At 41.6% G+C, this 16,338-nt stretch overlaps 1 protein-coding gene across 1 annotated transcript in view; it reads right to left on the reverse strand.

Annotated features, from left to right (window-relative positions):
* DYRK1A (dual specificity tyrosine phosphorylation regulated kinase 1A) overlaps positions 1–161 on the reverse strand; it is a 131,848-nt gene extending 131,687 nt beyond the window's left edge. Inside the window, exon 1 of the mRNA XM_016123314.2 lies at positions 143–161. The gene's annotated coding sequence lies outside the window, so the exon portion shown is untranslated. The remainder of the gene's footprint in view (positions 1–142) is intronic.
* Between the last annotated feature and the right edge of the window lie 16,177 nt (positions 162–16,338).

The raw sequence follows: 16,338 nt of genomic DNA on the forward strand, positions 1-16,338 counted from the left end.
CTCTGCGCCGCCGCCCCCGGAGCCCCGCGCTTCCGCGTCGCGCGCCCGCAGCCCCGCCCGCGCCGGGGGGAGGGGGCCGGGCCGTGCGGCCGCGCGGGGCCCCGGGAAGCCCACCCCCGCGCGCCCGGCCGGGGGCTCTCACCTCAGGCCCCCGGGGGCGCGCCGGGGGCGCCCATCCGCGCGTTTAGGCTGCTCTCGGAAGGGCTCGCGGGCCCCCCTCGCCGGAAAATGCCCACGGAGGCCGCGGCGGGGGGTGGGGAAGAGGCCGCCTCCGCGTTTCAGACATCTCAGGAATTCCGGACGCTGCGCCCGAATCCGGGATGCCCCTGCGGCTGCCACCTTGATTAAATCATGCCGCTCGCTTTATGAAGCGACCGATGCCAACGTTCAGAAATTATGGACGGAGCCATCATAAAAACTTTTTTAGGCTGTGCACGCTCTCCCAGGCTTTCCCACCTATTTCAAACCCCTACCCACCTTTCTGGGCGCCACCTTCTCCATCGGAATGCTCCTTAAATTAATCCTCCAGCTGTTACTGTATCCTTGTCGCCCAATACCCTGTTTTCTTTTTCGTGCACCATCTCAGTTTCCAGATTATGAATTAGCCCATAATTCTTTATTAATATTCTGCCTTTCGTTAAGTTCTATTATATCTGCCCCTTTCTGCATAAATGTTGCTAGGTGTGCTACTCAGGCATTAAAAATCTAGCTATGCTAGTAGCTATGCTGTACTGGCTACTTTGTAATCAGTCGACAGCCACTGGCTAAAAATTATATTTTGTACCAACCTATTAAAATGGCACTTAATAAATGTCAAAAAAGATAATATAGATGTTATTTTACACCGAGTCACTGATTTATTGATTGCTTTCTAAGCTTGACTTTGCCGTCATATGATAGTGTTCGTACCAATATTTTCTAAACTGTTAACAGGTACAGTACCAACAGATAAAATCTTAGGCGTAAAGAAAAACAATCCTGTAATAAATACTGGTCTCTATCCTATGTGACTCAAGGAAAGACACTTGCCGTAAACGGTTTCCAAATGTTTCGCTTCTTCAGTAATTAGAACATCGATACACTAAGGCAACTGCCGGAATTAGCACAGGCCCTAGAAGAAATGAGACTACACCTAAAGCAAATTAGACAGAAAGTGCTCAGGCAAATAGCTTACTTTAGTGTGATTCTCCGTGGTATGAGAAGTTGTCGTGACAGTCATAAGTTCTTTTGGATTGCCAACTTTTTCAAAATTGCCCTGCTAATGTAATTAAAGTCCACATTCAACTGGATTGTTTTGAAGGAAGTGGCCAAGAGTGTTTCTATTGATGTGAGAACCTTAATTCCTCCCAAACTCATACTTCCACCTATACAACCAACTCCTTCCTCCGTTTTGCTCCTCTTCTCCCTGCTCCCCACCCCCACCCCATTCAGCGGTCACCTGTCACCGGCTTCACTTCTATCGGAAACACCTGAACGTTGGCAACCTTTAACACTAAGCTAAATCTGAGTCAAATTTTCATTGCTGGTAATAATTGAAATTTGCATAATTAATCTTCTAAGTAACCTGGAAAGAAAATGCCATGTCTCAAGAAATATGCCCTTGTCTTCAGGCAAATCAATCTAGAAGATTATAAGGGTGAGGCAAAATCTTGAGCTTATAGAATCATGCAGTAGTAGAAGGCATTGCTGGTCTTCATATACTGAAGGCTGCATCCTTCTTTCTCTAGGACACCTGGCCAACTCCACCCCCCCCCCATGTGACAGCCTTACACGACATCGATCAATGAACTGTCACTGTCATCTCCAGGTTGAAATTCCATAAAGTCGTTTTATATGGGCTTCACTTAAAAAGTAACCTGTAAATTATGCTCCAAACAAGTGAACACGTGGAGGCAGGAAGGACTCTGGTACAGATAGTTTGCTGTCGACCAGATTCAGCGATTAAATCCTTGCTGTCATCTGGGAATCTCATCGCATCCACTGACGTGTATCTACTCACAGAAGTTAACCTCTAAAAGCAAAGACCCCCACCAGACTCATGGATAGTAACAGCCTCCACTTATGCAGTACATTCTAGGTTTTCTCTAATCCTCACAGCAGCATTACATCCCCATTATACAGCTAAGAAAACAAGTCCTAAGTAAATAACCTTCTCCAGATCACACCACCAATAGGTGGTGAACAAGATTCAAACCCAGCTGTGATTATAAAGCCTATTTCCACCACACCGAGATGATCCAAGGTTATTTGGAGAGCAAGTCTTTACAGAAGTAATCAGGAAGTGGTCAGTAAAGTGAGTCTTAATCCTCATAAAAAGGGAAAATTTGGACAGAGATAGACGTAAACACAGGAAAGACGATGTGAAGACACAGGGAGAATGCCACTTACAAGCTACAGAATACCTGCGGCTGGCAGAAGCTGGGAGAGAGGATGGAAGAGATGCTTCCTCATAGCCCTCAGAGGGAACCAACCTCCCCGACCCCTTGGTTTTGGACATCTAGCCTTCAGAGCTATCAGACAGTAAATTTCTTGTTGTTTAAGCCACCCGGTTTATGGTACCTAGTTATGGCAGCCCTCACAAACTAATACATAGATCCAAGCCAAGATGCCAAGTGTTTTGTTTGGTTCCACATCTCTTAATGACCACTCTTGGGGGTGCACTCTATTAAGCTCAAAAGTTCAGGAACTGGAACCCCGCTGGGAGTTATAACCCAAGCATTCCAAAGACATACAAACTAACCAATAGTCCTGCGACTACCCCTTACACCACGTGAGAAGGTGAGCAATTTGCAATTAGACCTTGGACAGTGGCATGGCCAGACTCTGACAGCCCTGCTCCTCTTACAGAGTTCTGAGCGGAGGTCCTTAATTACTCCCCTTGAACAAGAGTTATTGTTAGTTCTGATTTTAAAAGCGATTCATGTGTATTAAAGAGATTAAAAAGAAATGAAGCAAGAGAGAGGCTTTATTTAAACTGATGAGGATAGTGTACTATGAACCAAAAAGTTAATACTCAATTCTCTACACCTGAGATCCAAAAACAAAAAATAGGAAGAAGCATGTGGCCATTAGAAAGACTTTTACAATATGGAAAAACAAAGAGGTAAAGATTACTCATAGATATCGCCCAGAGATAAATCTTATTAATATCTTCAGATTGGCATATATCCTCCCAGACTTTCTTAGGAGACGTGAATGCACACACACCCAACACATATAGATAAGTTTTATGTCTTATTTACTTACAATTATGTTATGGATACATTTTGTGAAGTTTAGATAAGCATTTTAACAGCAACAAGTATTCCATCGGTTGAATGAGCCATAATTCATTCAACTGCTCCTCTGTTTTCAAAAGAAGTTTTCCTGTTTTTGTTATGAATAGCTGCATAAACATAGCACATATGCATTTTATACACCTGTCCGGTAATTTCCTTAGGATAAAAGCATGAATCCTTAAAGAGCTTGATTCACATTGCCGAACTATCCCTCAGAAATGATTTCACCAATCTGCACTCCTAAAACTTGTGAGTATGACACTCTTGTTTTAATTTACATTTCTTTGACCATTTAATGTCTTCTTTTTTTATATATTTTTATTGGCTATTCGTGCCTGGCCTGTGTATATCCTAAGCTCAGAAGGGGAGTAGGAGAAATGTCTTTTTATTGACTTCTTTTTTTGTTTACTAAAAAGAAGAAGAAGAAGAAGGAGAACTGGGAGACTACACGGTGTTATTAGGCTAGTGTATATCAGCCTCAGGCGTCCATCACCCCAGCTTATCTGTGACCAGCTCCATTCTTAGTCATCTCCCAAGTGGGTCTAGCCCAGGCTTCTTCCGTGCTCTCAGCCTCACCGCCCTCACCCTCCCAGCTTCTATTCCCTGGACCAAGAGCTGAGCTGCCAGTCTCCTGGCATCATAACGTTGCTTACAAGGTTGTTTTGTGCCAAGATGTGGATATAATGGTGCCATTTTTCAAAAAGAAGACCATATTTATTACTTTTCCTATCATGTAAGAATGTTTACCAATATTATTTCATGAATTAATTAGCTTTAATATTTTCTTTTTTTGTGATGGCCAGATAAAGTTTAAATAGAAAATGTAAAATTATTAAAGTGTCTATTTCGTACTGTTTTGGAATATCTTGAAATAGTATTTTGCAACATTTGGGTAAGACTTGGAAAAATAAACTTTAATGTGTTGATTCATACATATACAGTAGCTTCCTTGAAATTAACAGGTTGGAGGAAAATGCCCTAATAAAACTGTGAAAAACAATTAAGTACATGGAATTTAAAATTAGGTAGGAGAAACGGAAATCTACAAAGATCGCTTACTTCCATGGTTCATTAGCTCAACGGTTCTTGAGAATTTTTGCTTATTTTCCTGGCTCTTTAATGTAGGTGTACACCGGACCTCATTTAATATGCCCACAGCATGTATTGATATGCGCATTTACTGCTACTGTCTTCAACATATTTCCTATTTTGTTTCAATTCAAAAGATATTTATGTGGTCATCGCAGTGGTATTACTTTATTATATCATATTTACATGCTCGTTTCTCAACTGTAAGTGCTTTTAGGGCAAGGAGCCTATATTTTCATCTGTGTATCACTAGCACCATATCTGGCATGCCGTAAATGCCATTTTCTGTTTTGTATTTTTAAATGAATGATGAGCTCCTGCCATTTTCTTCCAATTTTCTCCAGTTCTATCTGAGGTTTTTAGCAATCATAAAACTTTAAGGGAAACTGCCCAGTGATTTGTGTAGAAACAGGGAAATGTTTTCTTCTGATCTTAAAATGGGTGGAATTTCTCTAATACCTGAGAGAAGGTTGTTGCAGTCAGCAAAGCTGGAAGAAGAAAAATCCCCTGAAGAGGTAACAGTGATGTTACTGATTACCATGCAGCTAGTTTGTACTATGACAGCCATGCTTCTCAAACCGGTGTTCTTGCAGCTCACCCCAGGTATATCCAGTTTGAGAAACAATAGATTTGGGCATTCTCGTTGGACAGAGGTTTAGGCAGGACCTCTGTGTGGCCGACTCTGTTAACATCTGTGTCCCAAACGCAAAAATAACAGCCTTCTACCTGCATGCACTGGTAACAGCTTAGGGGGAGCGTCAAAGAGCCAAAACGTTCATTTACGAAGGACAGCAAACGTGTCCTGTCTGTCCCTTCCCACATCTGAATTTACTTTGAGAATTTTAAAAGCAAAAATTGGCTGGAGCGGGGGAGGGAGAATTGGATGAAGGTGGGCAAAAGGTACAGACCTCCAGTCGTAAGGTAAAGACACGTTGGGGAAGTCGTGTCAGTGAGAGCTGCAGTTAACGCCGCTGTACAATACACACGAACGTTAAGAGTAAATCCTAAGCTTTTTTTCTCAACACGAGAAAAAAAAAAAAACCGTTTATTTATTTTCCTTTTTCCTTTTTCATTTTTTTGAATCTATATGGGGTGGTGGATGTTAATTAAGCTGATGTGGTAATCATTTCACAACATAACCGAGCCAAATCATTATGCTGTACACCTTAAGCTTATACCGTGCTGCATGTCAATTACATCTCAATAGAGCTGGGAAAAATAAATAAAAGTAAAAATTATTTTTTATGTTTTATTTTTAAATCTGCAACATGAAGGGTACAAAGAACAAGACAACAAGAAGAGATATTCTCATTGCCCAGATAATCACTGTTTATTTTTCAAATAAAAATAATTCAAGTTCATGGCTTAAAAGTCCAAACAGAACAGAGAAGAACGACAGACAACTAGCCCGCTGCCAGCCTCCCTTCTCCTTTCTCCTTCAGGAGTGTCTTTCTCAAATTCGGCATCACATCGTTGCCCGCTAAAAACCTAAAGGACTCCTCATGACTTGGGGGATGACATTCCCACTTGTTAGTGTGTCACCAAGTTCCTTCACGATCGGACCCCTCGGGCCTTCTCCGCTGGGGCTTCCCCAGTCCAAGTCCTGAGAACACACGACTTTCCCGGCTGCCACTCCCTGCAGGCGAGGCCCCATTCCCTCCTCAGAGGTTTATCTCCCTGCATTTTTTATTGCAGGTTTCCTTTCCCATCTGCCAAGAAAAAAGGAAGCCTTTCAAGGGCAGAGACCTAGCTCACTTGGCTTTTTTTTTTTTTTTTCCTCTCTCTCTCTCTCTTTTTTTTACCCCTGGTGCTTAGCATACACTGGGTACCAAATAAACATTTTCTAGAGAATGGAGCCACCGCAGAATTGCTAAACTACAAGAACTAGCTCCAGAAGGCAAGTAGCTAAAACCAGAAAATGGTTAAAAGCAAGAGGAATACACTTCACTCAGGGCTGAAAAGGGGGTGGCCATCTGCTTCCGGCTTCCTCTCCCTCCCACAGTGGACGCGGGCTTCCTGAAGATGGAAGGGAGACTGAGGGGGAGGGTTGCAAATCCGGGGGAAAGGCTGTGGTGGCTCCAGCGGATGAAGGTGCCTTTAAGGGGGTGAGTCATCTTCACAGGACCCTCTGACTTGCTGTGGCTACAGTGGCCAGGTGACAAAGGGCCCCAGGAGTCAGTAGGGAGCTGGTCACATGAAGATGGTGCTGTGCAACTCCTGTAGCCAAAAGGGGACCATGACATTTCTTTCTAGATGGTCTAGCCTAAAAGGACTGGGGTGAAGGCAAGGATTCAAGGTGGGTCCTAGAAACAGGAATAAATTTCTGGGCTATGTGCTTTGCAGCCAGACAGGTAGAATGGAGAGTGGAATTCCAGTGTTCCAGGGCCCTCAGATGACAGAGGCGAATGTATGTATGGGACGGTGGGCCGATCTTCCAGGTGTATTAATGAAGACAGCTAAGGAAGCGGGCCCTGTTCTGAGCAGAAGGCACCCGAGACATCACAGAACTGTAGGGAGTTAGAGTGAGAAGGAGCCCCGCCTTACCTGTCAAAATCCCCACCATGAAGTCCCTGCTCTGGGGTAGAGATGACGCACAGGAGACCTCACCTGTTAACTGCACAGTGACCTTTTGTTCACATTAGTCACTGGGGACATTTTCGTTTTCTTGCAGGACATAGGCAATGTCCAGTGAGTCTGGACTTTCTAGAAGGGACTGGCAACCTGAAGAGTCATAATAGCAACTGGAAGAAAGGTGGGGACTGAGCAGCGACTGAGAACACGGGGTTTATCCTGGTCTCAACCGCCTCCTGGCTACTGGCACCTGGGTCACTCACTCGACCTTCCCGAATCCGTGTCCTCGTTTTAAAAGGGGATTCGTCATAATCTTTACGAACTGTTGAACTAACCTATATGAATGTTGGGCCCTGGTAGAAATAATAAGAGGACTACATTCAAATTTTCCCTTTCAGAGCCGTTCCCAAGATTCCTTCCCCACCCCCCAAAAACAAACAAACAAACAAACAAACAAACAATAAATAAATAAATGGCTTAATCCACATCTCAAACAGACAGGTGATTTTAAGCTTGGCTTTAAGCATCCGCATAAGCTGGACGCTCACTGCACCCTGAAACTGCTCAGACCTTGTGTTACCGCCCTAAGCTCTAGAAAATCGTCCTTGCATGCCGTGAATTAATCTCCCCGCAATCTCCATCCACGCTTCCTAAATCTTCTCTCTTGGGACCACGCAAACCAAGTCTTGCTCCTCTTCCAAATGTCCACCCTCAAATATTGGAAGAAAGCGGAGATTTTCCCACACGAGTCCAGTCTTTCCCAGTCTAAACGCCTCCTTTTCTGACGACACTTGCTCACGTCTCCCCAGGTCGACCCCCACCCTTTGTGCGACTCCCTTCAAGGACATTTTTAAGTCGAAACTTTGGGAACGACCTAAGTGTCCGGCCGCGGAGGCTCAATTGAAAAACGCAGTATACCGTGTCAAAATAGAACACATAATAAAAAGAGTATTTCACAACATGAGAAAAATGATCACAGTTTGTTCTATGACAAAGGAAGTTATAAAGTAATAGATTTGGTATGACATCGATTTTGAAATAAAAAGTATATATATTAAAATAATTTTTGTAAGATTTATTCCTGGGTGATACAATTACAGGTGATATTTATCTCCTTTGTACCTTTTTTTTTTCCCCAAATATTCTATAATCGATTATTGGTAATGAGGGCTACAAAAAGACCGTATGTCTCTACAGTTTTTACAAAAAGTCCTGGGTTCTGAACGTTTAGAATATTATAAAATAGGCTTCCTCCCACTTTCCATTTCAGAAATAAACACGTAGCGGTAACCGCGGAGGCCCGGGGGCCAGAGGGCATCAAACACAACATTGCTCCCCTCTTCTCTCTCGCTCGAAGCGTTTGAGAACCACCCTCGTATCCTACCTTCCTGTTAAACTCGCTCTCATCTGCTTCCTGTGACTTGATTTCTCTGTAACACATTTCCAATGACTTTTGGTGTATCTCCAGCTTCGTCTGAGGCATTGATCAGAGGCCCCTGCTAGTCACCAGTACCGACAATGAGAAGCAAACACATCTCTCTGGAAAGGAGAGAACTAGGAAAGCAATGCCAGCTCCCTCACGTCACAGTATTCTTAAACCAGTAAAATCCCAGGATGTAGTAAAGCAGGATAGCTGGAAGTTCACCCGTGTGCCCTACACACGACATCCGAGTACAGCTTATTTTCATATCGCCAGATCTCTAAAGCCACTAGAATTATTTGCACCGGAAAGGAAAAATAAGCAAGTATGATGTACCATTCACGATTTTGTTTATTTAAGGTCTTTTCCAAGAAGGAACTCTAGACAGTGAACGGCCAAATATAAGTAAAAATTAAGAGATGCAGCCGCCGTCTCAGACAAATCGCGTCATAAGTTACCCACAGAGACTAATAGCCGATGACAAGAGCATTTGTTAGTGTCTGCACTCCGATCGGTGCTGGGGATAGAAAGACGAATTAGCTTGAACCCCAGTCCTGAAGAGCCTCAGACCAATGGAGAACACCAACAAGAAGACAAAGATGACCAATTCTGGGTTAGAAAGGAAGGAGCAGATGACCGTTTTCTGGGGGAAACCCCAGGCCCACGGCCTGAGGCTTTCCTCTGTAGAACTCATTTGGCTCGTTCACCATCCCGGCTTTACATGTGTGATCTGGAAAGCTGGGTGAGGTTTAGAGGAGGAGGAAGGTTTGTATAAAGATCTCATGAAGGAGTTCAGGTTCTGTCACCCCAAAATGCTGCTTTGGTATATCAATTATTCTAAGCTGAAGATACTGGAAAACCAGCAGCTACAGGAAGAGGCTCACCCTGGACACCACCCATCTGTCTAACGCCTGACCCTCCAGAGGGGACTCAGTGGTCATAAACCCTCCCCAGGGACGTCCTCAACCTGGGAAGGCTGACTCTCATCACAGGAGAGGGGACCACACCCAGCCAAACGGTCGCAAGCCGTCACGTCTCCCACCTAGTAGTATTCTAAGGGCCCCTTCGCCTCTCCTGAAAATCATCGCTCTCCCCAAGTTGGCCACACCCTCCCACCTTCACCCTGCTAAGATGCTGCATAAGCTCTCAAATCTCACCATCGTGAGGGATTCGCATTTTTTGCCTATTACGCCCTTGTGCACTTACTATTGAACATGAACACATTTGTACACCTTTTCACCTGTCGACCTGCCTGCTGTCAATTTATCCCACAGACCCAGCCGTCCAACCAGGAGGGCAGAGGCCAAGTCTTTGCTGCCCCACGTGGGATCCCCAGGTTCGGGACCCCTGGTGGTACCCGGCTGCCTTCATTGCCACTGTGATTCCCTTCGAACTGCTGCGGACGCTCTGTAAGCCCTCTCTCAAAGCGGACCGATGGAAGGCGGAGGACATGGAGAGAGCCCCGAGCAGGCTGGGGGGACCGTGTCTTACCACCCACCCTGCGGCTGAATGGCGCCTAACTCTGGGCCGGTCTCGTAGGCCCACGAGGCTGCCACTGTCTCACCTATGAAATGGATGGGAGGGGACGGTAGATCGAGTCACCACTCAAATTCTTTACTGCCCGTCCCTGAAACTTTGGGGGAAGCAAGAGAGATCTTCTGCGTCGTGCGCACCCCCGGCATGGTGACTAACTGGCCGGATACCTGCTCCACGGTGCTCCCCCTCTCCCTTCACTACAGGACCTGCTCGCTAATGGCTTTTCCTCTCTTAAATGGGTATTAAGAAAACACCCTATTTTTCCTTTCTTCATTTTACAGACATATCATTTTGTCCCAGAGTTTTCGGAGCCTGTGAATAATTACCTGGTTTAACTTACGGATGCCTTGAAGGTAATAACAGAAATTGCTCATGATTCAGTTTTGCTTGTACTTCCTGTGTAAAATTCTCCCCCTTCTCAGCATTCTGGAATGATGACATTGCCAACAATATCACTTTTTAAATTTACACAGAAATTGCCACTAAGTGTCATCCGTTTCTTACACCAGTGATGAATACACGCTTTAGTGAGGAATAAGGGGAAATAATTGTCCTTGATAATGTTGGAGGGGCTCTTCAAAACAGTTTCCTCACTTTTTACAGTTTATTTTCCAATTTCTTTTGTGGCTAATATATAGAAACAATTGATTTTTGTGTGTTAACCATATATCCCTAGCTTTGCTTAATTCACTGATTAGTTCTAATAGAGTAAATTCCTTTCAATTTCCTGTGTACACGATCATCTCAACAGTGAATAACACTTCGACTTCTTCGTTCGCAAACTACATGCTCTTTATTTCTTTTTTCTTCCGTTATTGCGCCTCCTTGAACCTCCAGTATATGTCGAACATAAGTAGTGACAGCAAACGGTTTTGTCTTCTCTGACCCTACAATCCAGAATTTTGTATGTTAGCCATATTCTTTTAGAGATACCTTAATCAAATTGAGGATGTTTCCTTTTACTCCCATTTTTCTGAGTGTCTTTTTATAAGTAGGTATTTCATTGAGTGACTTCTCTGCATCGATTCAGATTATCATGGTTTTTTTTCTTTATTTTGTTAGTGATTTTCTGCTAATAATAGTTTTCCAAATGTTAAACCCATTATAAATTGCAGGATTTAATTTGCTAATATTTTGCTTAGGATTTTTGAGTCCATCAGAGACGTTGGTCTGTAAATCTCTTTCCACACAAGGTTATTGTCAGGTTCTGTTTTCAAAGTTATGCTGGCCTTATAAAATGAGTGAGCAAATAGCCCCTTTTTCTCCTTTCTGTGAAAGAGTTATATGATAGGTATCGTTCTTTCCTTAAAATTTCAAAAGAATTTATCAGTGAAGTGACCTGGGCCTAAAGTTTTTATAGAGGGACTGTTTTTAGTAACAGATTCCATTTCTTTACTAGATATGGGACTATTCAGATATTATATTCTTTCTTATATCAGTTTTGATAATTTTCTTTCTTTCGAAGACTTTCTCCTTTTCATCTAACATATAAAATTTATTTACATGTAGTCGTTCTTAATTTCTTCCTATTATGCTTATTATATCTACAGAATCTATAATGCTAGCTCAGTTTTAGTGACTCATATTGATAACTTGTGGGTTTTTTACTCATCAATCTTATAAACATTATATTATTTTTATTAATCTTTTCAAAAGACTGATTCTCAGTGTTGTTGATTTTTGTCTATTTATGTCTGTTTCTCCTTCTCATTGATTTCTGCGCTTATTTAAGTATTCCTTTCCCTCTACTTCGTTTAGGTTAAATTTGATCTTGTTATTCTAGCTTTCCAAATGGAAGTTTAGATAATTAACTTTCAACTTTTCTTCTAGTTTATGCAATAAAATCCCTTGTAAGCACTGCTCTGGCTACATCCCACATATTTTGATAGATTATAAACATATTTTGATTCGAAATATTTATAATTTCCATTGTACTTTTTCCAAGACACATGGGTTATTTGGGAATGTGTTACTTAATATTACTAGTTAGTATTTGTTATTGATTTCAACTTTAATTCTACTGGAGTTAGAGAACATTCTCTATATGAGTTCAATCCTTCGAAATTTGCTAAGACTTGCTCTATGGCTCAATGTCTGTGCTATTGTGGTGAATGTTTCATATACACTTGAAAACAGTGTGTATTTGACCATGTTGGGTGAAATGTCAAATGATAGTTGTGTCATTTTGGCTATTAATGCTGCCCGAATCTCCTGCGTCCTTGCTAATTGTTTTGCTTATTCTATCAGTTATAGAGAGAAGTGATTATGGATTTGAATTGATTGTAATTGTAAATTTGTTTATTTCTCTTTAATTTTGGTCAAATTCTGCTTCTTATAATAGATGGGTACTGCCACAACATGATACAATTAAATCTCAACCTAAATGCATCATCCAGCTTAACGGAGAATGCTCAAAGCATTGTTATTTAAGTCAGGAGCAAAATTAAGATGTCCTGTGACATAACTTTCATCTGAGAGTTTTCTGAGGGTAATAGTTTATGCAATTCTTATTGGCAGGTGATGTGATTATTTACATAGAAATCTCAAGAGTATCAAATGAAAAAAAAAACCATTAAGAATAAGAGAATTCTGTGAGGTGACTAGGTAAAAATTAGCATCAAGAAATCAGTAGCCATCCTGCATACAAAAGGCTAACTGAGTGAAAATATCCATTTCTCAAGTGGAACACGTAATATTTAACTTATCAGGAAATATGCAAAATATACATAAATAAAGTTTAAATGGCTATAAGAAAGATTATAATCTGGAGATAAGAAAGCTAAATAACATAAAGATATCAATTCTCCCCCAAGATATGTATATAAATTTAAAATGATAAATATTCAAAAATTTATGTGTGTGTGTGTAAATATATATTCAGGTACACCCTATTTGTCAATTTGAGCTTTCTCCTGTCCTATCAAGTTGGTGACATTAACTGGCTCCATTATCGTTTTTTAATTCGTTGCCATGTCCATTGAACTTAAATGCGTGTTTTAAGTGTTTTAGTAATTTTACAACCAACATTTGCAGAATACCTGACACCTAAACTGTTCAGTTTTCATTAATAAATCCTAAAGCAGGTTGCCTTCATTTTCCTTTGAAACTGCGGAATAACAAGTACTGTCAGTGCCTAAGTCTCCAGTGAGCAGCTCGATGAACTTTCACATACGTCGACACCTGTTTAAGCCCACTCAGATCCGCGTAGAATATTTTCGGCACCCCAAAAAGCTCCCCGCTGTTCTCTCCCAGTCAGAACCCACCCCACGGGGAACGTCACTTCTCTATTTCCTGTTACGATAGATTTTGCCTGTTTTTGAGTTTCTTATAGATGAAATTGTACAACCTGTCCTCTTGTGTGTCTGACTTTTTCGCTCTCTGTGTGGTGCGTTCCAGGAGTCTCTTGTTTCCTGATTGCTGCAAATCCCCTCACCTTCGTTACTGTGGACTTTTTGCCACTGCCAATGGTAAACTGTACATATATTTTTAAATAAGTATGTTAATTATTTCTTCTACATTTGTAATATTTATCTAAATTTTGTAGATTTTGATGTATCGCACTTACTGGTTTAATATTTCTCATCTTACCACCAAGTAATAGTAACTAGAAATAGTTCACCCATATCAATTGCGACAAGCAAAATTTGGAGATACTTTAGAACATTATCGACGGTTTGTACTTCAATGACCTGGGGAGAGATTTCAGAATATTACTAATATTATTGTAATAACTATGTATGCTGTCTAGTGGGTACTAGACTTATCGGAAGGATCACTTCATAATTATATAAGTGTTTAATAACTCTCCTGTACACCTGAAACTAATATAATAATTAATGTCAACTGTAATTAAAAAATAAAAGAGAACGTTACTGATATGATTTTTAATGCTTATTTTAAGAAATTTTGGTGTTTTCAGGGTAGATTGTAGATCTTGTCCTATTATTGATTGATTGATAAAATAACAGTAGGCAAATTAAAATATATAACTCACTCTCTCCCCTACATTGCTTATTTTTGGCCAGGGAAATGTAATATCTCTAGTGCACTGAGCAGCACATACAAATCACCAAAAATTCAGGGTATCATCATATTAGTCAGCTTTCACTGACTTATGCTGTAATAACGAACCAGCCCCAAACCTCAGTGACCTGCTACAACTAATCTCTCCTTTGTAATACACGTCTGTCACAGGCCACGCACTGCTCTGTGCTATGTGCTCTTCCTTCCAAGACGGAGGCTGAAAGCGAAGCCCCTTTTGAGACATACCAGACTCTAGGAGGAGGGAAAAGCGCATGTGATGACTGTTAAGGCTTCTGCTGGAATGTGGCACACATTCCTTTGGCTGAAGCAAGTCATACGGCCAAACATGACATAAAAGGGAAAGGGCGATCTTTCTGTAGAAGGAGCCCCCCCGAGAAAGGTGATGACTCTATCGGATGCTAATTCAGTCTACCTCAGGCATCGCCATCACCACCGCTACCACTCACAGTAAGCGCTGGAGCCTATGTCACATGAGCGTTTGCTTCCTGACTCCTCCAAGGCTGTGGGACTGCTTCATTTATGGTGACATTTCCCATCCTCTCCCCACAAGAATCAATAATGTAAAAGTAAAATGTGGATACTTTAACACGTGAAAACACAAACTCATTTTTTAGCATTACCATTTTCGTGCTGATGCACAAATCATGGGTAAGCAGCCATTCGAGGAGGCCAATCCATAACCAAACCCATAACTTACACCAGCAGCTGGTCATTACAGAAGATGTAATAGCACATTAAAACGAGCGCAGCTCCTGCTGCTTACATGTTACCTGGCTCTGAGTTCGAGAATAAATGAGCCGAATGAGTCAAAGTGATTGCCAAACAGCCTAGGTGTCCCTGGCCAAACTGACAAATCCATCCCAATGGAGAGATAGATACACCTGTTCCACCTGTTCAAAGTGAAACTCTCAAGCTTTGGAAAGAATGTACTAAAGGTCACCTTATTGTTTGAGATCAGTTGTCTGCAATCCAGAACTGATGGGTAACCTTGCCTGACTTTATGCTTGCCAGAAACCAAGGCTGATATTGATGGTGGATGCCCTGTTCCCTTTTAACGCCCGGGTTCAAACCATGTCTTAGTTTTTCTGATTGAGACCTACATTGTTAAAATGGTAGAAAGAAACAACCTTAAGAAATATCCAGAGATTCTAAGGTGTTGTCATTTGTTATAGACAGAACAGAATGTAGCTGGTCTTCCATCCAGTTATGCCTCTTTCTTTTAGAAACCTCAGAAAAAAAAAATAGAAAAAAAGGTCAGTGTAGAATCAATTGCAGTCTAAGAAAGGGGTCAACAAACTTTTTATGTAGAGGATTAGTTAGTAAATATTTTTGACTTTGAAGCCCACACATTCTCTGTCCCAAGAGCTCAACTCTACCATTACAGTGTGAAGACAGTCATTGAAAATATGTAAGCAAATCGATGTGGCTGTGTCCTCAAAACACTTTATTTACAAAAAAAAAAAAAAAAAAGGCAGCAAGCCGATTAGACCCACAGGTTATAGTTTACCAGTCATTGGTGCAGGAGGATGTATGAAGCACCAGCAATAAGAAAACCTTTGAATGACAAATTTTTAGGCATTCTATAACTGTTAGACAGGGAGTAAATGCATGAAAGGGATGATCATTCAGCTGAGAATGGTAATTCTGCCTCGGCGTTCTGGCCCCATCATGAACACAGTCCAGCGCCTATTGTTAGAGGGGGAATACCCTTTCCCTTCCCTACTCCTGTTTTCCACAGTGAGAGATTTTCCCCTAACACCTGGGATGTAGAGCCGAATGTGATTGGCCAACATAAGAAGGCAACTGAGTATGCTCCACAATTTCTGCCTTGCTTCTTTCCTTGAGGGGAAGTTGCTTACAAAGACCAGACAATCTCTGCTGTGGCCTCATGCCCATGCAGAACCCCAGAGAATGAGGCTTGATTCCATCCAGGACTACCTGCTACCAGGTAAGAAAGTCTGCCTAATCTGAGATTTGATATTGGCAAGCTGACTGTTGAACAAGACTAAAGCTTTGTTCTCTGGTATGGCCTCTATCACTAATAAAAACAGCATTTTGGCCCCCATTATTTCTCTTCAAACTATTTATAAGCTGAGTAGGGGAGAGGGATGATTCATTAGGTGCCAACTAAGAGGCTTCAACATATAAAACAAATTTTAAATGTAATGGTCTCATTATAGAAAGACAAATGAAATACTATAAGTCAGGTTGGGGACTTGACAGAGAAATGAAACAGAAGTGAATTGAGTCTTATTAAACTTGTAACCCAAAACTGGTCTACCTCAATTCCTAACTGGATTGAGGTGAGTAGCTCCTCACCCTGTATACTTCACATAGGAAAAATGAAGCCCTCTTTGGTGGAAAATAATATCATTTGGAGATTCTATCTATGGTTCTTTT

Source organism: Rousettus aegyptiacus, unplaced genomic scaffold, assembly GCF_014176215.1.
Source record: "Rousettus aegyptiacus isolate mRouAeg1 unplaced genomic scaffold, mRouAeg1.p scaffold_m13_p_4, whole genome shotgun sequence".
In the NCBI taxonomy this organism is placed as follows: Eukaryota; Metazoa; Chordata; class Mammalia; order Chiroptera; family Pteropodidae; genus Rousettus; species Rousettus aegyptiacus.